Source organism: Numida meleagris, chromosome 6 (genome assembly GCF_002078875.1).
Source record: "Numida meleagris isolate 19003 breed g44 Domestic line chromosome 6, NumMel1.0, whole genome shotgun sequence".
Taxonomy (NCBI): domain Eukaryota; kingdom Metazoa; phylum Chordata; class Aves; order Galliformes; family Numididae; genus Numida; species Numida meleagris.
The window spans coordinates 37,881,726-37,904,137 of record NC_034414.1 but is presented as its reverse complement, the minus strand read 5'-3'; the positions used below and the strand labels follow the sequence as shown (position 1 = coordinate 37,904,137).

Here is a 22,412-nt window from a genome sequence, read left to right as displayed (position 1 = left end):
GATTAGCTGTGTCCTCATGATAGAGTTGCAAGAGGGTGATGTGGGTGGCATTTTATGATTTCTTGGGCTGCACATTGTGCATTTCTGTTTTAAATCTAAGAAAGCTCTGAATTTTTTCCTTTCTTTTGGTTTTTATTTAAATTTTGTGAAAATACTTCCTTTCATAATGCAAGACTACAGATAATTCTTGCAGGCAGAATAAGTAAATATGACAAAAGAGCTCCAGAACTGTAATGCCATGTCATGAATTATTGATAGGATGTAATAATTATTTTTTTTGTAGCACTGTCTGATGGGGAGAGAAAGAAAAGGGAGAGGATCTAGTACTAAATGCCCTCCAAATTATGCTCATTCTACAGTTGGCTGCTTCCCCAGTTAGAGCCTACCAAAGAAGTAAGAGAGAGTGTAGAGCTACTTGGATTCTCTTTGTAGTATCTCAAGATTTATGCAGATATGAGGATGGGTACACACATCTGAAACCGTGACCAAATGTTCATGACTAAAAATGAAATTCAGTTTAAAGACTTTGGATATGTGGGTCAGCTGAGGTCATGCTAAGAGTTCTTGTACAATATATACACATTTATCCAGAAAATATCCTGTATTGTTATAGTATGTGTTATGGTTTGCATTAAACGCAATAGATGTGTTTAATTACTTTATTTATTTAGATTCTCACGGCCTCAGGATATGCCATTTGATTTCTGTTTTAAAAAAAATCTAAATTGTCATAAAGAAGGTACATTACCATACATTGACTTATGTAAATTACCTCAGTGCCCACTTATGAATCTGATTTATTCATTTTGGATGTGGAAGATAACATCTGCCTATTCATCTGTGTGTTTATGGCAATGAGGACTGCCACCAAAGCTGCTAATTTCTCACCCAGGGCTATACAGGAGGCAGTTTAGATCAGGCCAGTGGAATCAAGGCTTAAACTCACAGCCAGTTTCCAAGCAAGATGTTACAGCCTACACTCATCCTATCTCTTTTTCCGCTGCTGTAACAGCACTCAGAAATTTGCATCCCAGAGCTGAGTTCGGCAGGCACTTCTGGCCTGCCCTTGCCTCTCCTCTTCCCATTGTCCTCTTGTCCTGTTAAAGAACAGATCCCTGGCATGGAAATGGCTCCCAGGCAGCCTGGAATACTGGCTTTGTTTTCTTATTCCTGCTTTCTTGTGCCTGGTTCTGGAGCAATTCTTGTTTATGCACTCCTTCCCCTCTAAGGGAGGACAAGAGTGGAGCTTTCTGCTCTTCTTCAGAGGTCCCTGCCACTGTTGGCTCCCTGGCCCCAAACCACAGCTGGTGTCCTGTCTATTTTAGGGTGTGCTGGGTGACAAGTGCTTTCTAATTCCCCTTGGGGGCTCCTGCATAACCTACTATCTCTCAGAACCAGGAAGGATTTTCTAATGTTCAAATGTTTCCATTATGCAATTTCATCGCTAACAATGACCAATACCCCCTTTACTGTACATTGCTCCTCTTTCCCTTTCTTTATGTTTCCCTTTAGGCATGCCCCCATTTTTTTTTTTTTTTCCGAAGTCTAAATTAGGGTAGATAATCAAATAAACTCTTTACAAAATCTTCCATCTGCATCAATCCTGTATTTACAATATAATGAGTCAAGTGAAACCATGAGGGAAAGAGGGGAATGAGAACAAGAACAGACAGCAGAAAGTGGAGGGCTTGGAGGTGATAAAGTACGTGGGATTCTATTTACAAGAAAAATATATGCTGAAAATAAGTATTTAAAATGGGAATTGGGAAGTGGAAATGACCAGATGTTAGCACAGCTTAAATAGTAGTCTGGAGACAAAGAAATTGGATAGTTTTAAATATGCATGCATTTTTAAATGATATTTAAAATAAGGATTAAGCAGCTGGGAAAGGTTAGTTAGGCTGCAAGTTGGAGACATCCATGGTATACATAAGATTTTTTAAAAACAATCTAACAAAGCAGCTGGGGTAGTTATTAACAGATGTTAATGATTTGTCCATGGTATAAAACGTTAAGATCACATTCAGGGGTAGAACATGGTCATGCCTGATTTCTCCATGGACAAAAATCTTGCATTAGACAACTGCCATGCCTGATTTCTAACCATGGATGGAACAAGCCTAAAATAAAAAGAAGAATTACTTTTTATTAAAAATAATTATGTTTGCTACTATTATTATTTAGTCATGAATTAGAACGAGCAGGAGATAACTAAAGTATGGAAAACCTCCATTTAATGTCTTCAATTCTAATAAGCTTAAAAGCAATGTTCTGCCTCTTCATGTTTCATTTTTTCTTACTTGTATTTGCACTAGATTTTAGAAGCTATGGATACAAGAGAATAGAAGTGTGTGTGTTGGAAGCACAATGTAACTGTAGCAATGCCAACAATTCTGTCAGAGAAGTTGGCCATTAATACTCTATTTAAGTATGTCCTTAAAATAACTGCATTAGGCCAATAAGTGCCAAGTGAATCTATAAATAAATAAAAAGAGAGATAATATCTTTATGAACTATGCTTTTTGTGTGTTTTTACAAGCAGATGCATCAGTGTATATTCAAGGTCTAGAGGGGATTTTGAGAAATGAGAGTCTTGATGTTGAGTAGGATGCAAAGAAAATACCATCTCCAAAATAATCTTGGCACAAAAGAGCTGTCTTTTGAATTTATTTCTCAGGAGGAAAAAAAAGGGGGGAAATAAGGAAATATTTGCAAGTTCTTAACTGCTGTGAAGCTGTAGTGATTTGATGACTCCTTGGCAAGAAGACAGAGGGTCAGACTGTACTTTTACAGCCGGAGTCACACACAGGGCAGAGCACAGCGCCAGCAGCCCCAGAACAATGCCAGAGGGCTGGGCCTCAGTGGCTGTGGCCTGCCTGGTCCCTCGTCCCTGACAGGTAGTGGCAGACTGCTGATCTGCAGCAGTGCTAACTGCTGGTAGTTGTAAAAGGTTCTGCCATCCCCTCACCTTAATCTATTTCCCTACATTTGAAGCAATGACAAAAGAATACACGAGAATCCCCTGTGTACTGGCTGCCACATGCATGTGTGCAGTGGAGTTCTTAGAAAGTGCTGCAGATGCCCATATGTACATGATGTGCTTCAATGTCTGTAACTGTGGTAAAGCAGATAGACTTCTAAGTGCTGTATGTGGTACTATCCATCTAGGATCTGTCCAGATTTTAACATTATCTGTAGCAAATTTGATTGCGTTGGTTTCTCCCAGGATACCACTTGGATGTTTCTTTCTTTAGCACATCAGTGAGCTGAATCAGCTCAACACAGGAGTCAGACACATGGCAGAGACAGTACAAGGGAGGAAGAAGGATGAGAAAAGTGCCTCTGGGATGGGAAAAGTGCCAGCAGAGAGCAGCAAGTCTTCCTGACAGCCGCCTCTACTGTCTCATGACAATTTCCCTGAGTAAGTCAGCCACAAACTGGAAAGTTTCAATTAAATAGTTCTGAAATTGCTAAAGTGAAATACAAATTAGGAAAGAAAAAAAAAAAGGAGAAAAGTTTTTGGACATCTTTTTGTACCAGAGAAAGAACTGAGGAAGGGCATATTTCATTTGAAAATGTGATTCCACAAAGGTTTAAGCTCAATTATTTTGGAATCACAGTTGTCCCCTCAACACTTACACTGCTATGCAGTGATAGCTCAGTGGAAAATTGATCAATTAATCACTTATTTGTTTTCTTTTTTTGCCAGCTTTGTCTTCTGAAATGGTTCTTCAAGCAGTTGCATAACAGGCAATACCATGGCAGAAAAAGGAGCAAACCCCACAGATTGTCAATGGCAATCACCAAACTGTATGCTAATGGTATGCATGAAAGGAATACATGTGTACTCTACCATTAGAGTGTAATGTTACATTTAATTTGGTGAAAGGGTGATCTGATGATGAACAAGTCAGTCCTGCTCATGGATAGGGAACGATGAGCTGCCTAGCTCCCTTCGTTTCTGTATGTAGTACGCCCTCACTGTTTCCCTTACATCAGACCTAGAAAATGCAAAACTTCAGGAAAAGTTTATTCAGCTTTCTGACATGTCAGAAAATTAATCCATTAAATAAGTTTTTGTATGCAGACACTGGATAACCATTAGATCTTCTCAGTTGTAAAGTAAAACTGCATCCGAATCAGAGATGTCTACATATTTATTTAGTACATCTCTAAGTTAAATAAGAAATTTATTTTCATTGCCATTTTTTTCTGTTTTCTGTTAGCACATAATGTTATATCTTCCTTTAGAATACAAAACTCAGGATGAATGCAACTGTTGTTCCTCTGAAGGCTTAATTTAAGTTCCATTACAAGGGGAATAAAAATAAGGCAAGAATGTTAATTTAATCCCTGGAAGGTTAATTTTTACATGCATCATTTTTCTTCTCATATGTTTTCTCCTCATTCTTTTTATTTTTCTGAATTGGTTTATTGTCTGAACAGTTTGACATACCTAAGAACTGAAACAGCTGACAATTCCATTCTTATACAGATCATGTACCATAACACTCTATTGCATATGCCTCGTGAAATTGAGGAATGTACTGAAATTTAGTATTCAACTTCATTAGATGAGAAATTCCAAATTTGCAGTTGATCGTTGCTAAAGAACAGGATACATTTTTCCTTCCATGTCAGCAACACTCCTTGTGCAAGCTGTAGACCTTGTTACAGTTTCTCCTGGACCTGTGCAACACACCATCATAGGAGAAGACAAATTTACTGGAAATTGTACCATTTTTTTAATGAATTTCTTATTGACTCAGCTTATTATAGAAGCGTTTAGTGAGTACTAGAATTACCACAGAGGAAGGAGCAGGACCACTGAGGAAAACGGGAGAAGGAACTGAGGGTGAAATCTCCCTGTTTTTTGTTGTTGAATTCTTAGATCAACTGTTTATGGAATAGCTTAAGTCAGAGGCTTCAAGCCCTTTGAATTGGGGCTAAATTTATTCCTAGCTTGCAGGATTTGAATGAATAGAAGATTCTTGAAGTTGCCTGTTAATAAAATTGCACAATTTTACAATAGTCACTTGAAGCTATTGCCGTAAGAAATGACTACATGTTACAAAAAGCTGTTGAGTTTGTAAAACATGTAATTAGTGTTGAAATTTCATGTTACGGCTTCTGCAGATTATAGTTCATGGCTGCTATAAGGACCCTCACATGCCCTCATGCCAGCCCTGCACTCAGCAGATTCAGCTCTCTAACTTAGACAAAAAATAATTCAACAACAACAAGAAACAATGAGTATAGTTGCAGAGAGTGGAACGAGGAAGGAAGTAAACTGAGACCTCTCTCCAGACATAGGTGTGAGTTTTTCAATCAACTCTACTGAAAAATGTGAAAAACATGGAGCATACACTGGTCTGTCCTGCCTAGGAAGCAAACCTGGGTATAGAAATAATTATGGTTCCATAAATAAAGCTTGTTCTAGCAGCTACACACAGTCACAAAGGAGAGCAAAGACATAGTTAAGAAGACTCTTGAGCCCCAGAATCATGGACCCTGGAAGTACAGAGAGAGTACAGACTTGTCATCTTGCCACACATTGCCCTAATGATCCTTTATTGATCGTTGGCAAGATATCCTTCTGATCTTCTATACTTAACATTAGCACAAAAATAATCAAGTCTGAATTTTCCAGGAATTAGGTTTTAGTTGTCAGAGCAGAATTGTGGAGCAACCTTCTAATAGGTATTGTAGAGGCAAAAAGCTGCAAAACTATATTTACAGTGGAGCTTAGTCATTTTTGTGTGACAAGTGACAGATAGGGGCATACAAGGGCAAACATAACATAGCTGCCCCTGATAACAGGACTGAATTCATTGACTCAGCCAGTCCCTTTCAAACTAGTGTTTGATTTGCATGATAAATTATCAAAAAAGTAACAAAAGAAAGAGGATGACTGTGTCATGCTTGTATGCATTTTGTCCATTAGCAACAAGATAATCCCATAGAAAATCGCACTTGTGGAATAAGGTAGTGATACAACTATTAAATATATAATATATTATATTATATAAGGTGTGAAACTACTGTTAGTGCCAAATATCTTCATGTTGCTCTGCTACAGAAGCTGCCATATCACCAAGCCATTCCCTGATTAACCAAACAGCTAATATTTGTTAAATTCCATGAATTAAAAGCCTAAACACAATTCAGCAGTGAGATTTATCATTATTTTGAGATGTATTAATGATGCCCTTTTTACTTACTCACTTTGCAGCCTTTGTTGAAATGTATATTCTTGAAGTATTTAGAGATGTTGAAGGGAGAGGACAAAGTAATAGTCTTGTCTTTTTTTGTTATTCTGACTGCTCAAGGGACCCTGAGGGAGACTTTGGCACTGGAAAAATTTCCTAATGGAACAGAAATCCTTAGGTGGTATAGGGGTGGATTAAAGACTCTATTTCACCTGTTTCTCACAAACTCTTATATGGGGATTGGTAATTCTGGAAAGAAGTCAATAGTCAGAATGTCTTTTATACTCCAGCTTTTTGTGGCTGCCAGGACAGACCCTTGTGACTAATAGGAATTCAGCATCAATTAGAACAACTCCCAAACTTGTGTTATGTATGCTGGGGCTAACAGAGTTCCACTATTCTTGGCTTGCCCGGCTGTAATGGAACTACAAGAAACAGCTTTGAAAAGCTTGATCCACAGTCCTTCCTCCCACTTAGCCACATTGCTTAAGGATAATGTAAAGTTCAGGCCAAAGTGACAAATCATAAAACTTGTACAGCACTAGGCCAATTCGCAGGTGCTGTTGGAGGACATAATTTGTGCAGTTGCACCATATTTCAAATGATGTGAATAGCCAGAAGCCTTTAGAAAGAGTCTATTTTGTTATCTGCAAAATAACTGTATTTTCAAATGCATTCCACGCAGTCCTGTGGCTCAGAATAATGTTACATATATCTGGTATTGGTAGGTGATTTGGCGAGATAAAAGAGATCTTCTGGAAGCTCATGGTGATAGGTTCTATATATCCATGACTTCAAATTGTTCAGAAAATATTAAACATTTTTAAAGTCTAATTTTACCCTTCTCTAGCAAGTTATCAGAGAACAGTGTGGCACCTTGCACACTCCTCTGAGCATTTAAATAGAGCTGGAGTGTTTTAGATGTTCTGCTCAGAACATCTGTGTAGGCATGAGCTCATGACATGGATGTTTATGACAAATTTTGTGAGAAATTATTTCTTCATACATGCAAACTTTTTTTTTATTTTATTCTAAATTGACTCTAAATTTACTCTAAATTCTTCTTTCTATAGAAGAAATATGTGCTTAAATAGCACATAAGGCAAAGTGTATTAATCTGGATACTGAATTTTGTCTGGCCATGTCTTTTGTAGTTAAGTATTTTGTAGTATTTTAGCATTTATTTTCAACAGTTTTCTCTTATAATCCAGTGTATTTAAATACTTTTCTTGTCTACTAACCAAGTTGAATACAAGTACTTAGGAGCGGAGAATTTAATTGCACCTTCTGTTGTTATAAAATACTCATGTAATGTAAAAGAATTGACATTTTAATATGCTGTCACTTTAAGATACTGCATGAAGTGTGAACAGAGCACAGGCACTTTTAACAGGTGTCTCTAATTGTTAGTTTGCTTCTTAGAAATAGCCGTAATGTAAAATTTTGTGAAACTTGTAGATCCAAGGTGTTTGGATCCTGAGACATGCTAGCCAGGTTTTCCTTTGGCTGCTGGTAAAACAAATTGGGGCATGTAATTGATTTTTTCTAAGAAAGCTTTTATGTTTGCTTTGAGTTCAAACTCCATCTTTTTCTTGTTACTTTTTGTCCCTTAGGAGGGATTGCAACATGGGCTTTTAGGGGGGAAAAAAAGAGTTCAGTGTATTCGTTTATTTTAGCAAATAGGATATTTCTATTACTTTCAGATTTTGATGGTCTGTAACTGCAGAAATAACCAAGGAAAGGGTGAAAGGCAGATCAATTACATTTTTTAAAAAGTGTATTATCATTAAATCTTCCAAGTGCCTGTTATGTTCAAAGGGAATTCAAGATTGTCTTGTTCACAGAATATTTGAAAAGCCTCTTAAAAGAAACTCATATATCTAGGAGAATGGCTGGATTGTTGGGTGAAGAGTACTTACTTTTAGAAAATGGCAAAAAAGCATCAGCATGCATGCAGCCTGTTCAGATTTTCAATGTGTTTCCAGATATTGGCACAAAAATATCTTTAAACAGAAGAACAAACCTGAGTAAGAGTACAAATCTGGTAACAAAAGTTAATATTGGATATTGGAAGGGGGCTGTGAAGTAAGAGCATAACTATTCTGTTACATGGCAAAGGAATTATGAAAACGTACTTTCTACAAAGTTTACTTAGTTAATAAGATTTTGTTATAAACTGTTATTCTTTTTCAGTTTGGCAGAAAGATAAACTATATTAGGTCTTCAAATTCATGTGCTAAAGATTTAGTGAACATTTCAAGACCAACTGTTTCACTAATTTTGCAAATATATTTAGATTGATTACAGAAAATTATGTAAGTCTGTTTATTAGTTAAGCTGGAGTTAAGGTAAAGGAATTTTGATCAATTTGCTAAGAATTGCCTCCAGCTGTGCTGGTTTCCGTCATGTAGTTAAACAGAAGCTCACCATAGTTTGATCTATTTGTCCTCATTTTCATGGTCATTGAAGTAAAGTATGATGGGCTGAGAAGCAGTCCTGGGTTCTTTGAGTACTCAGGTGCTAATTCAGAGAGTCAATGAAAATCTTCAAAGCCACTGGGGAAATACATAATTTCTGAAATAAACATAAATTAAATGTTCCTCAATTAAACATTTTAAGCATCAGTGAAGAAACTTAATTTTGGAATAGAATCAACAGATTAACCTCTCATCTAGAATAGCCAATAACCTCATAAGACAGAGGTAAGAAGTAAGAGAACCTGTTAAATTCTTCCTTTTCTGGATCGGAAGTCAGATTTGGACTTGATCTTCCCAAAATCTATGCAGTGTCTTGACGTCTGAGTCTCTGTGGTGTAATTCTTTATTCAAACCTCAGTAATTCTTCCAGGAAATACTAGAAGTATGAGCTCTAAGACATTCTTCCAACATGTTCACTTGCACAGTGGTTCAATTGCAGTGTGTTGTAACAAACCAAGATCTTTAAGGTCTATCTGCCTGATCCTAGTACCGCAGCTACTAATACCCTGCTTCTCATTTCTGCTACAGCTCCCTTTAATCAAAATAACAAGACAGAAGAGCACATTTTTGTTCCTCATAGGAATTAAAAAAAAAAAAATCTTATCTGTGTCAAATAGATCCATTTTTCTAATGATTGCCACATGTAAATTTATGCTGCAGGTGCAGAATAGCGAACACTCAACGTACAGGATCTTTTTTTTTTTAAGTCTTAGCACTGTCCGCAATGCATTCCTGCATCTCCTGCCTGTGTGGCACACTTGGAAAATGCCCAGCGCTCTGGCTGCACTGGCACATCCACTGTTCTGTCAGGAGCATCATTCAAATTACTGAGGTTTTTCCATAGATCTCATTTAATTAGAGCATAAGGAAAAAAAAGGATGCATTTTTTAGTTCCTGACATATTGTTTTTGTTCAGCCATTCAGGATGATATTGTCTCACTGCTTTTGCCACATCTTTGAACAACATCAACTCTCTGGCTTCAGCTATCTGGCTTTAAACAATATTTGACTTCTGAAAGTCTGAATCTTATTTTCCACGGTCACACCCACTTCTTGTTGTAAGTACCTAGCAAATATAACTTGTGTGTACTTAGCAAATATTCCACTTTTGCTGATCTTAACCCCAAAAAGTCACAGAAGATCACTCAAAGTAGCAGTATTATCTCCTCAGTAAACTGTTGCTCTTTACTTAAGACTGAAATGATCCCAGATCAAATCTTGCTACACATTATACCAAGAAAACAGAAGACTAGCAGAATAGCAACAATGTAGTGCCTATTTTGTGGGTAGCCCATCCATAAACCCACAGTCAGTAGAGAGTGCTCTTGCTCTCACCAATACTCATCAGGCTCCGAGTCTTCCAAGTTTGTAGAGACTTTTCCAGCCTCAGGCTGGTTTTGAAGCTTTCACTCATGATCATATTACTCAGCTGCATTGGGATTGTCAAAGGAAAAAGAAAGCTCATACAGCCAGATGACTCTGGAGACGTAAAGCTATCTTTGTATGCTTCCAGAACTGCCTTTTGCCTTTTCCTGGTGTTTCAGGTCATCATGCTACTTTGCTTACAAAGTAAGATGTCCCTGAATCTTCTCTTGACAGAAACTCTTCTGTCTGTGAATGGTGTTGTTGAGATTAGTTCTCAACCTTGACATTTGCTCAGAAATGTTTGTTGTTGGGTGATAGGGAAGTTGTTTAGCCTTTTACCTGTGAGAACTACAAGTTCAGGTACTAAAGTGCATCAATAGTAAGAACAATCTTGAGTCCAGTTGCCAAGTTTTTGCTCAGATGAGATTTCATCTTTGGAGTCTCTGACATAGGTTCCTAGACCTGATGTGGAAGATATCCTGTGGTAGATTCTCAACCCTGTGTAAGTCTGATATGCTGTCATAGTGCTGAGATCAGCAGCTCCATGTAGATGTTAACTCAGCATATGTCACGGTTGTCACTGGTGGTCAGTGTTAGCCCTAATGATAGCTTTTTACCTTTCCTTAGGCCCTGGTGAAAGACTCCATTATTAAGAGCAATAATCTTGATCTGTCTTACTAGATCAAGAATATTAGACTTGGATAAGGTGTTCAACTCTTTTTCTAATAGAGATTTGCTTGGCATTTTGAAGTGAGATCATCCAAGTATTTAATCAGCATGGTACAGTAAGTAATGCAGCCAGAAGTATTGTTGAAGAAGGAATTATCCCACCCAAATTAGAGAGATGTGATTGAAATAGAGACAGTAGAGCTGTGCAGTGTACATGAAACATCATAGCACACAGTCTGCATTCTGCATTTATCATTGTTACAGGAACTTATGAACAGTAAATCCACTCTGGACAAGCTTACAGAAGTTTCCTGTCTTCTGGGACCTGCCATCTTCTGCTGTTTGAAATGGAAACACAGTCTTCCTATGTTTTCTTATAGCAGAGTTTATCTTTTAAAACAGTAGCTGGAAGTCTGAGCATGGCTATGTGTTCATAAATCAGGCAAGTGGGAGATTCCTGAAAAGGCTTCTAACAGCCTATTTAGTTTGATCTTTTGCTAAAAGCTACTGCTACTGAATCTGCAATTCATAGATAAGATAGTAATTAAAGATGGAAACAGAGATAAGACATAATCTAGATAAAATCTCATATCCAGTAATGTAAATTCTTCCTCTGGCATTATTTTTAATTCCTGTATTATTTCTGTGAGCTGTCTGAATCCAAATTATTTTATGTTATGATTAATATATACCTTCTTAAACCTTAACGATTTAGAACCTGACTCTCATTTCTCACTCTTTTCGTTTTACAGTATTCTGCTCCGATCTGCCAACAAATAAAGTCTTTTCATTCATGCAGAATCTAATACCAAGTTTTTTTTTTCTTTCCTGCAACTCATCTTCATTTGCAGCTGATAAGTGCTATTGTTCTTCATCTTAAGATTAAACAAAGGACTGCAAGAGCCAAAAATATTATTTTTTAAATTGTGTCTTACAGATAGAGCTAATTTTTCTAACCTCTAATCTGAAGCTATTGCAAAATGACAATCCCATTGATCAAGCACAAGGTGAGCCACTAACACACACAAAGCAGTAGTTGCACTTGCTCATGCAGTTCACTAGGAAACACTTTTTTTTTCTCACATTTTAAGACATCTTTCAGGCATTCCATATGAAAGCCACACCTCACACCATAACCACTAGGACCTGCCAGGGTGCCCTGAAATATTACCACCTCTGCAGGGGGTGTCTTGTGCTCCTACATGGCTTCATTCTCCATGTGCTATTGCACAAACAAAACAACAGGCTTCTGCCCCTGATTTCTCTCCTTTGTACATTTCATGAAGGTATAATCCCTTCCATAACAGAAGCGCAGAAACTAGAGCCTTCTTGGTACATCAGTGCTAGGTACAGCCATGATTACAATTAACAGGTAGTCTCATAGTCTTCATAGTATCGTAGTCCAAGACCTTGAAATTATTTTATTCTCTGTTGTTGTATTTGTCTCTTGTGCATTTGCAAGATTCAGGTGATTCTGATACTAATTTTTAATTGAATGAGCATATTTGTTTTCAGGTTTTAGTGAGCAAAATTTTTGCAATTTTATATTTTATAGGTGCTCTTCCTGGATTAAACAGTGTAAAATACACACTGGAGACTGATTTCGTTGCTTTTTTCAGTGAGCACTTTGTTATTTTATCTCTTTTGCAAGATATTTTAGATTGTGGACAAGTCCAGTGGTTATGTATCAAGGATATGGTTAACTTCCTCTTCATGTATATGTTTGTGGCTGCTCAAGACACTGAGGTGCTGAGACTGGCATCTTTGAACTTCCTTCTATGCATTATCTCTGTCCTAGACATTTTCCACTTTTCCTCAGAATCCCTCAGAGGCTGAATTACATCACATTTCCAGAGAGTACAACCTTCCCAGACACTGCAATCTTGTGGAGAAAGAGAGCAGACAAAGGGAGCCTCCTATCCAAAGTTCACCATTACTGCTCCTGTGGTGACTTCCACAAAATATTTGGGCACCTGCTGGATGTCAGGTTGCTCTTCCCTGAGGATATGATTATGGGAATCTGTGCAGAAAACAGAGAGACACTTGGTTATAGTCTGCTGGCAAGTTTAAGTGACTTGTTCTCTACTGTGAAAAGTTGGTTGCATTTTCGTATGCAATATCTGTTGATTTAAAAAAAAAAAAAAGAAGAAAGGGCACCTAAAAAAGCAAACTATTAACAAGTGCATGCCCCTTCTTTTAGGGCACTTGCTAGAATATGGGCAGCATAGCAAAGGTAGAGAGCTCTATCTATATTTAAGGGAAAGAGAAAAACAGTTATGTAGGACATTTCATTCCATCTGTCCTTGATACACAGTTTAGGATTTGGTGAGATGGATGTGCAAGTCTCTGCACTGACTTTGTAGGGAGCCCATGTGACTGATGTAAGGTGGGTGCTTAAATGAAAGATGACTGAAACTAAATAAGATGAGTCATTCTTAAGTACTTAAAATGTATGCAAGATTTCTGCTTTAGCGTATATCTGATTCAAAACAGGCTGTGCATAGTTGCAGGAGTTTGGGCAAGATTCTAACTCGTTATGAAGGCAGAACTCTTCTGTACCACTGGGTTGTCTGGGGTAGGCCTAAGAACTTTCCCCGTCCCATTAAGTGGGACTTGCTAGATATTGCTTAGTTCCCATACTGGCAATGGCAGAGATGCTCTCTGCTTGAATGTTTGTGGTGAATAGCTGAATATGTAGAAGTGCATCTATACTGGAAACCAATTAGCTGATATATTCTATAAGGTTACCTTTAACCAGTGGTTAGAAGTTGCGCCAACTCTAAAGCAGAAAATGACCCCATTGTCTTGTTAGCCATTGTGAGTGTCATGGCAAATCTCAGTATCTGTAATTTCTAACTATCGCCACTGGGTAAATTTGTACTGATCAGACAGTGCTTACTTGTTGCTCTCATATCACCAACAGGAGGATGAGCAGGAGCTAAGAACTTTGCAGCAAATGCAATGCTGAGGCTCTGTCAGATGTAAGGTCAGGAACCTGCTTTGACCCGCTTGCTAAGATCCCTCATGTGACTGTGATCTCAGCATGTGACTGAGACCATGGAATTTGGGAAAGGCCTTTGTTCTGTTGTGATTCCCTCATCTCCCCTTTGTAAACTGAAGAGAACCAATGAGTAGTTTTTCTTTTCTGCCAGCCAGATTGATCATCCATGTTTTTCACTCAAGAGATGCATAACATATGATTTATAGAACTGCTGACTGCTGTAGTTACAATTAACACAACACTGCCTTCATACCTCAAACACTGAGTGCAAACAGGCTGATAGTTTAATCAATCCACTTTAAAAAGTATTAACTAAACCAGTAGTTTACTGTTCTAGTCAAACTCTTAACAACCGTAAATCTTGTTTTCAAAAATCAACCAGAAAAAAATGTAACACATTAAAAATGAATTAGACATCACACACCACCTGTAAGCTGTATAATAAACAGATCACAGCCCAATGGTAATAGTTGTGATTTCTGGCACGTCACTGGAGAAGAACTCATGGGTTTTCAGAATGACCTGTGTCATAAATCATTGCATTCTCATTTACACTAAGCACATGTATCTAATTTTTCAAGAGCAGCTTCTGAAATCCTGATGAATGGCTTCAGAACGGATTACTGGAATGTAGGAAAAGTGGTGTTGTGAATGCCTAAGTTGAGGAATGGAAAAGGGGGCTAAAAATACAATCTAATGAAATCTGAACACACAAAAAAATAATGTATACTAAGTAACAAATGAATAGCCACCCTGGAGATAAGCCCAAAACATGACAAATGTAAAATTTGTCACACTTTTCTTCAAAACAGATAAATTAAAATAAATTTTCAGTTGAGTTAAGCCTATGTAACCATAAACCACACATGTAGTTTTCATCCATAGAGGCATCATTTTCTTGCTATCCAGTTTAATATTTTCTGTGTGTGTTAAAATGCATGTTTTCATAATATGGAACACTTTAAAGGCTAAAACAAATCAGACATCCTGTACCAGGAAATGTATTCCAACATATTAATTAAACTCCAGAGACAAAATGAGGCATTCTTATGCATATCTTATCCACTTAATTTATCAAAATGATCTTTTGACATCGTGTCTGAGATTGCCCTCCCCGCCATACTCAAATTTGAATAAAGAGCCATGCAGTCAGTAAACTGAAATTCATATGCCTTGACCCTCTGTAGTTCTATGTAGGCACCATAGACATACCATCAAACATGGGATTTTCTCAGTTTTGTCTTTAAGGTAACAAGCAGAAGTATAACTGGTGAATCCAGTTATCTCATTTGTGTAAAAGGCTGCACATTACAACACACTCTGAAAAATAATGTAGACCATCTTTATGCTTTGCCAACCTTTAAAGATTTATCTGTGTCAGCAGCTGGAGCACATGGACTGAAGTTGAATGTGTTACATGATTGTAGCGTGTAGATTCTGATTTGGTGTTGAAAGAAACTCCTTGGCAGATAAGTAATGAAATGAAATGGCAAACATGCCATCGCCTAATAAAAACATCAGTTCATAAGAAACATTAACTGCCTTTTCTGAATACACCCTTTTTTAACTGATACATTTGATTTTTTTCATAAGAAAACAAATTCATGTTGCTTTAATGATATGTGCTGAGCAGTTACTATAGAGAGGGGAAATTTTATAAGGAAGCTATTACCCCTTGTCCAGTCTCTATTTGCAAGGTTCAAAATGACCAGCATTCGTTAAACTTTATTACTGAGGTTCATGAAAGTTTCTTTGGATTAGAAAGGCATAACCTTCTGTCCCGATTTAGAATGGTGTTGCAGCTTTTCATTAACCTGGAAACCTCCTATTTACATGGTTCACAGCCTGGTCTCAGCTCACTTGGAGGTAACAAAGGGTGTCGGGACAAGAGTGCAGCAGGGGGCTCATCCTTTAGGGCTGCCATCTGAATTTGATCAGGTCAACTGTTTTAACTCCTACCTCATTAGGCAAAGTAAAATGGAGATTATGGTGTGTGGAAGGATCAGATTGCAAGACAGCAAGCTCTGCCTCCTGACACTGCTGATTTTGCATTTTGACAAGACCTTGCGCGCTGTGTTTAGGGGTCTGTATTACAGCAGGCTTTAAATTATTTTGAAGGCGAAGTAATTTGTATCTGCTGGCATTTCAGAACTTAGCCAAAAAGGGGTGAAGTAGTAAGTGAAGATGTGTTAGTCTCAAAGGCAAGTTATCTACTGGAGAGATGTCACTGTGTAGTATGGGGTTAATACTGATAGACACATTAATTCAGCTTGTCAAGCAATACGTATCTCTTCTCTTTTACAGTTTAGGCTAATGGTAAATCTGAACAAATCTGACAAAAAAGTGTTTACTAGGCAGATTGTCATTACTACCAGGCACGTAAGATTAAGTAACTAATTTTGATTACAGATCATTAACTTTTCTATTCAGTTTCTTTTTAGTTACTGCTTTTAGTGTATACAGATCATAAAAGTTGTGTAGAATTCAATGTGTTTCTTACGTTATAGTGCCTATTCGGGTAGAGATGAGTATCACTGAGTAGTCATCTGATAATGAAAATCTTTGCCACTTGGTTGTCTGCTGGAAGCATTTCCCAACAGACCTCACCTGTACATGCCATATATTAGTAGGAAGTTCATGGTCAATAAATAGCAAAAAGTGGTCCAAGACATTAGTGTAGTCTGTTAACAACTACTTCGCAAATCTCTTACAAAGATAACAGTTCTTATCCCTCACACTCAGCTTGATTTTCTTTAGGACAAACTAAGGTAATATAAGCAGGTGGTGTTTAGCAATTAGACTGATCTCTTCTTTCCCTTGCTCCATTTGTTAGTAGGATTTTTTTTAATTTCTCCTGTCTATGCTAAGAGTAACAATTCCTAGTCAATGGAGAGGAAGTGGAAATATCAAAATTAGAAGTAAATTTACATTATTTTTGCAATTATTCCTTTATAAATCAAGAGTTAGCCAGAAGTAAAGACACTAACATGTTGCCAAAACAAGAAGCTCCCTTCAGGGAAGGGGGCAAAGAGGCAACAAGTAATATGCAACAGATGTGAACATATATAGATTATTTAAAGCAAAGTAGAATGTATACTATTCTATGATTAGAAGTGTAGCATGAAATTGTTTTAAACTGACTTAAGATTTGTTATTCTAGTAAAAAACAACTGAGAAATATACTGCACTGTTACATTCTAAGTGAACTTAATATGTCTGGATTTAAAGTCTTTAGCTTTCAGAAAACTACAAGTTGCACAATCCATAATAATGTGTCTCTTCAGTAACATGGGCCACATGACAATATTTAATTTCTTCTGCATGTTATACACCAACTTCAACATCATTGTTGCTAATGCGAGCTGATTCATTTGCAGATTCTCATTTATCCTGTGAAATTAATGAAGGGACCTCAGAATATAAATGTCTTCTTGCACATTTTTATTACCACAAATCTGCCTCAAAAATTATATTTTGAGGAGATTTTTAAAGGTGAAATTTTCCTCAAAGAGTTTTCACAGGAAAAACTTACCACTTCCAAAAACAAGCTACAGAGATGTAAAAAACATATATTTTTATGAAACAATTCCATTCAGTGGAAATGCTGAAAAGGTTTTTGTTTAAGGAATGTATCATAAGGCATGTGCACAAATTATTGCAGGCTCTTGAGGCCCTGATAATTTCTCTCTTCCTGCGTTCCCCTCTACTTCTGCTGCCAGCCTCCCATTTCTCCTTACCCTTCTTTTCAGTTTCTAGCTGCAACATTCTGTCTCATTTTCCACTCACCACTAGTGGCTTTTTTTTTTTCCATCAGATCTGTCCACATGTATCTCACCTGTTCTGTACTCTCTCTTGTTCTTTGCCTTGTTCAACTCCCAGGTTATTCCTCTCCAGTTTGTCTCCTCTTCACTTGAATGCAGTCCTTAGCTTGCTCTGTTTTCTTTCAACTCCTGTAGATGAAGGCATCACTTTCTGCTACAAACATAGCACTTGCTGAGATCTCACACTACGCTGAACATCTATGAAATACTCTAGAATAAAACAGAACAGACTGCATCAGAAAAAATGAAAATATTTACAGCAAAACTATGTTAATTTTGGTGTGAACTGTATGTAGGTACCCAAGAGCAGCTTAATGGTGAAAAATAACACAAAGTTTTTGCTCTGCTGCATGGCCTCATAACTGTTTGCATCAGCAAAACAGAAAGTCTGACAACAGTGATAGAGATAAGAACTTCTTCATTTGGCTTTGCCATTAGTGGAACCATTCACCAAATCATATCCTGAGCGGAAAGTGTGAAATGTTAATGGCACATTTCTGTCTTCCCAAAAAAGGCCACCTGAATCCTAGCAGTCCAGTCTGTAGCACCTCAAATCCTGGAAAATATGGAGTGCTCTTTGAGCTGCCACAGAACTCATTAGACTATCCAAGTATTCCTTTATGATAATGTTTAGTTGCCACTTTAATAGGCCTATTCCGACTCGGATGCAGAGCGAGCTCAGCTGCCATGCATAACATAATGCCAAGACTCAGAATGGCAAGTTCTCAAAATTGAGGCATCTATTACTCTGTATTATCAGCCTCCTAAAACAATGGTATTACTTCCTGTCCTGTTAGAAAGCTGAGGAAAATGCAGCAACTACACTCTTGCCGAAGCAGTATAAGAAAATCATACTGATACATTATGAGAGAACAATTGCAAAATTTCTCTTTGTTTTGGTCACATGAGAACAATTGCAGCTGTGCGGCCAGTCCAAGTCATCTGGCAGAGCTCAGAGTGATTCATGGAGGAAGGGAGAGGTGGGTGCAGGCTGTTCCCCAAATTGCAGCAGGCTGCAACTATAGCAAGATTGCATAGCTCACTGGTTGCATGCTTGAGGGTGAATAGACAAAAATTTTCCAGCATAATAAACTCACACTTTTCAGATCCAGGGACAACTTGTCAGATCATATTATCTCAGAGTATTTAAGGGAATGTTAGCAAGGGGTCCTGCCCAGGCCATTTGACAAGAGGAGTAAAAGGGAGCGCGTGTGTAAAGATTGTTCAAGATTCAGTTCATGATGCCACATTTCTACTTTTACATTTTAATGTTATGCAATTTCACTATGCATATCAGTCAAGCTGAACATGTATTGTCTAGAATCTGACTTATTTTCTACAGGAAAAAGAGCAAAAGTGTGAAGTTTTGCAAGAAAAGAAAGGAGAAAAGGATCAAATACACAAAATATCTAGATTTGCATCAGTAACTTTCTAACTGATCTTAAGCATAAAATCATTATTAAAAACAATATAAATATGATAAATTATGTTGTAGTTCTTTAGTAAATCCATTTTTTAACAGTGATGCCAAGTGATAAACATCTTTCCATAGTTATTTATAGTAGATTAATTATCCCTAAGATTTTCTCTGTTTCAGTGTTGCATTTAATTAATTTGTACACATTTCTCCATAAGTGATTTTACACTATATCAGCTGATACTCTCTACAGATTTTACATACAAATGTTTCTCTTCTTCTTGTAGAGATCTAACAAAACAAGTCTTATAGTTTTATGTCCTCACTTCAAGAGGTCTGGATCTTTCAATCAAATTTATTAGCTATTTATGCCTTGAGAAGATCTTATCTAATGTACTGTTGGTACAGGGTCATTCACAGCCTTGCATTATATTGAAACATGGACAGAGTGTAATTTGTTAATGTCATGAAGGATGAAGTTGGTTAGAAGGGAAGTGTACACGATTTATAATAACACAAGTGTTTCCTTGCTAATCCCTTGGCAGGTTCATTATCTGTAGAGCCCCAGGCAATAGTTGGCCTATCGTGAGAGTGAAATTTAACCCACAGCATGAAATTAATCCTCAAAGACTTTTGACTACTCTTTCTAGAAATAATAAATTCTCCTCTCTAACTTTATGCGGAGGTGTTAAATTGGTATCTAAACTCTATGGCATATGTCAACCTATAGATTTATGTTTTGTTAAGTAACACATAAGTGTATAACAAGAAGAACAAGAAATATGAAGATGTGAATTTGTGCTACGTTCATTGTTTCTTCCTATAAGCCTTTATCCTCTCTATTTCTTATAGTTAGAGGGAAGACAAGGAGTGTGTATGTGTATATATGCATGTATGAAATCATTCAAAAGATCATATATAGACTTCCTAGGGCTTCTGGTTTTATAGTTGAAACAACTGGTGGATGCTTTTAACACTGTGACTTTTTTTTTTTTTTGTAAGGCTTCTTAAAACTCTAATTAGGTCTTGTTTCTGCTAAAAAGAATGGATTTATGGTTGAGTTTTTGAAAGTGCTTCTTGATTTAGCTTCATAAATACGAGTAGATCTGCTGGCTAGTTGTTTTGTTGGTTTGTTTTTAGAAAATGGTTTAATTTTCTTACATTTACAAAGTGAGAATATAGGAAACTGATTTGTTCCTCTGCATTTTTCAGAATTTTATTCCTTATTTATAGCACAGCTTAGTCTATAACGGTAGATGAGCAGTTCTAGGCACTTTCATATCTAGATACAATCTAGGTACAGAGTTAGGATTGTTCCCACTTTTTAGCCTATGTTTATTCAAAATATATCCATTGGCATATCTTTTGGTGTTCATCTTTTAGAGAAGTTTTCCACTTTTGGAGGCAGCAAGTCCTGTTTAATTGATGTTTACAATTGTCCATATCATCCACATAGAAGAGCTTCTTCAAGATATTCATTGGAACTCCACAAATTCATAGCTCTCCAGGCAGTGACAGAATTACAAGAGACGAAGCAGCTAAAGTGCTTTTTAGTACACAGTCCTGATCTGGGCAGAAAGTTTACAGGCTACTTGGAGGCCATTTTATGACCAGATCTGGAAACACATTACTTTTCTGATCATTCTTCTTATTCTTCCGAAGTAATTTATAACAGTGGTGTAGAAATTGAACCTTTCTCACTTCACATATTCCTTAAAAGATAATTAGTTCCTCAAGTCATATCATGTTTCCTCTGCATATTTTAGGAAAGCTACACTTGTGCACGCATGTAGTCCAGTGGTAGGGAGGGAGGAATGCTGAAGAATGTTGAACACAATGGTGATTGGAGTGTCTTTGATCCTAAAAAATACTTTAAGACATATTAAAGATGCCAGTTGAAATTAAGAAGAGATGAGATGTGGTGTAGATGTAGGAGACCTCTTAAAACTGCATACCTTGTTGTGATATTTATTGTTCAGGATAGAAATTTCTACAGAAGTTTCTCATGTCAAGTTAAAACATCAGATTCTAATATATTTTCTAAGCTGCTTTTACTATTAATGGAAGCTGATGACTTTAAGCATTGTAATTTGATATACTAAAGTACAATAAATCTTTACCATATAGTAATTCAGATATCATTTATGTCTACATTATGACTATCCATTCAATAAATAGTAGAGAAAGAAGGGAAATTTCAGAATTGCAGTGTTTGGTTATGGGTATTAGAGGCGACATGCAAAGAGCAGAAGCAATGATACATCGCTCATATTTTGACCGATGATTGTCTGAAGGCGCAATCTGCTCCATATATTTTGTGTTCTTTGGACCACACCCTTTTCCTTCCTACCAGTTTTCATAATTTTGCTCACTCCGTATGCATCCATGAGCCATTCCCCTTTGACTGACTATCCCCATTTGCCCTTTTCCTGGCCCACAGTGTCATAGTGAACACTTCTTGTAACAAAAGCAGCAATGTTTGTTGATTATGAGCCTGTGGTTTCTGCAAACAGTTCCAATGACAAGTTGGCATCTTGTGGTCTCTAACAAGTAGTGGAGTTGGTAGGTGATATATCTCTTAGCTGGTAGGCAGGATGGCTATTTGCATTTTCAAGAGAGTCTCAAAACAGAAAAAATAAAAAGAAAAAAAAGAACCTAAAAACTGCTGTGCATGTAATGAAACTGGAAATTCTCTTCTACAAACCCTTAAGGTCAAGTTTGTTCTCAGAGAGATGTCTTGTTCTTGCTTTATATGGCTATCTCTTTGGAAGAAGCAGTGCACAACTTCCCTTCTCAGTAGCTGCTTACTCCATTAGCATATAGGCTAAGAAAAACGGGGAAATGTGGTATGGCCAACATGTTGTACTTTGGTTTTTATTTATTGCACTCTTACTCAGTTTGGCCTTGAACAGCAAATTGCAACTTATCGTCCAGCAAAGACATAACCCTACTTGTAACCTATCATGTTATATATATATAATTTTATAAATAGTAATTATCTTTGAATTCTGTATGAAGCTCTGTCTTTTCAGTCATATTTCAGCAAGCCCATTTTACTTGTCAGTAGGCATTCAGTAAATCAATAAATCAATTAGTTTTATCTCTAAGGCCATGTACTGCTACAAAGACTTGACTAAGTGGGTGTGTGGAAGATGTGCAGAACATGATAAGGAAACACGGAAGTAGTCCCTTGGAAATACTGCATGACAACATCACTCTTAGGGTTCAGTAGCTGAGCAGATCAACCATGTTAGCATAGACTGCCTGGAGAACTTAAGCAAAATATCTTTAAAAGTCTTCTGTGAGTGGAGAAATTTTTCTAGTTTCCAGCTGAGGATTAATGGAACGTTTTGTTTTCTGAGGTCATTGTTACAGGATCTTCAAATCTTTCTTTAAAGATTTTCATGAAATCAAAAGCAGTCATTTAGCTTTTTCTTCCTTTCTTTCTTTCTT

The 22,412-nt window shown here is 37.0% G+C and overlaps 1 protein-coding gene across 6 annotated transcripts in view; it reads left to right on the top strand.

The window, feature by feature from the left end:
- Positions 1 to 22,412, top strand: part of SLC25A21 (solute carrier family 25 member 21) — a 238,127-nt gene that overhangs the window by 141,777 nt on the left and 73,938 nt on the right. The window lies entirely within an intron of this gene.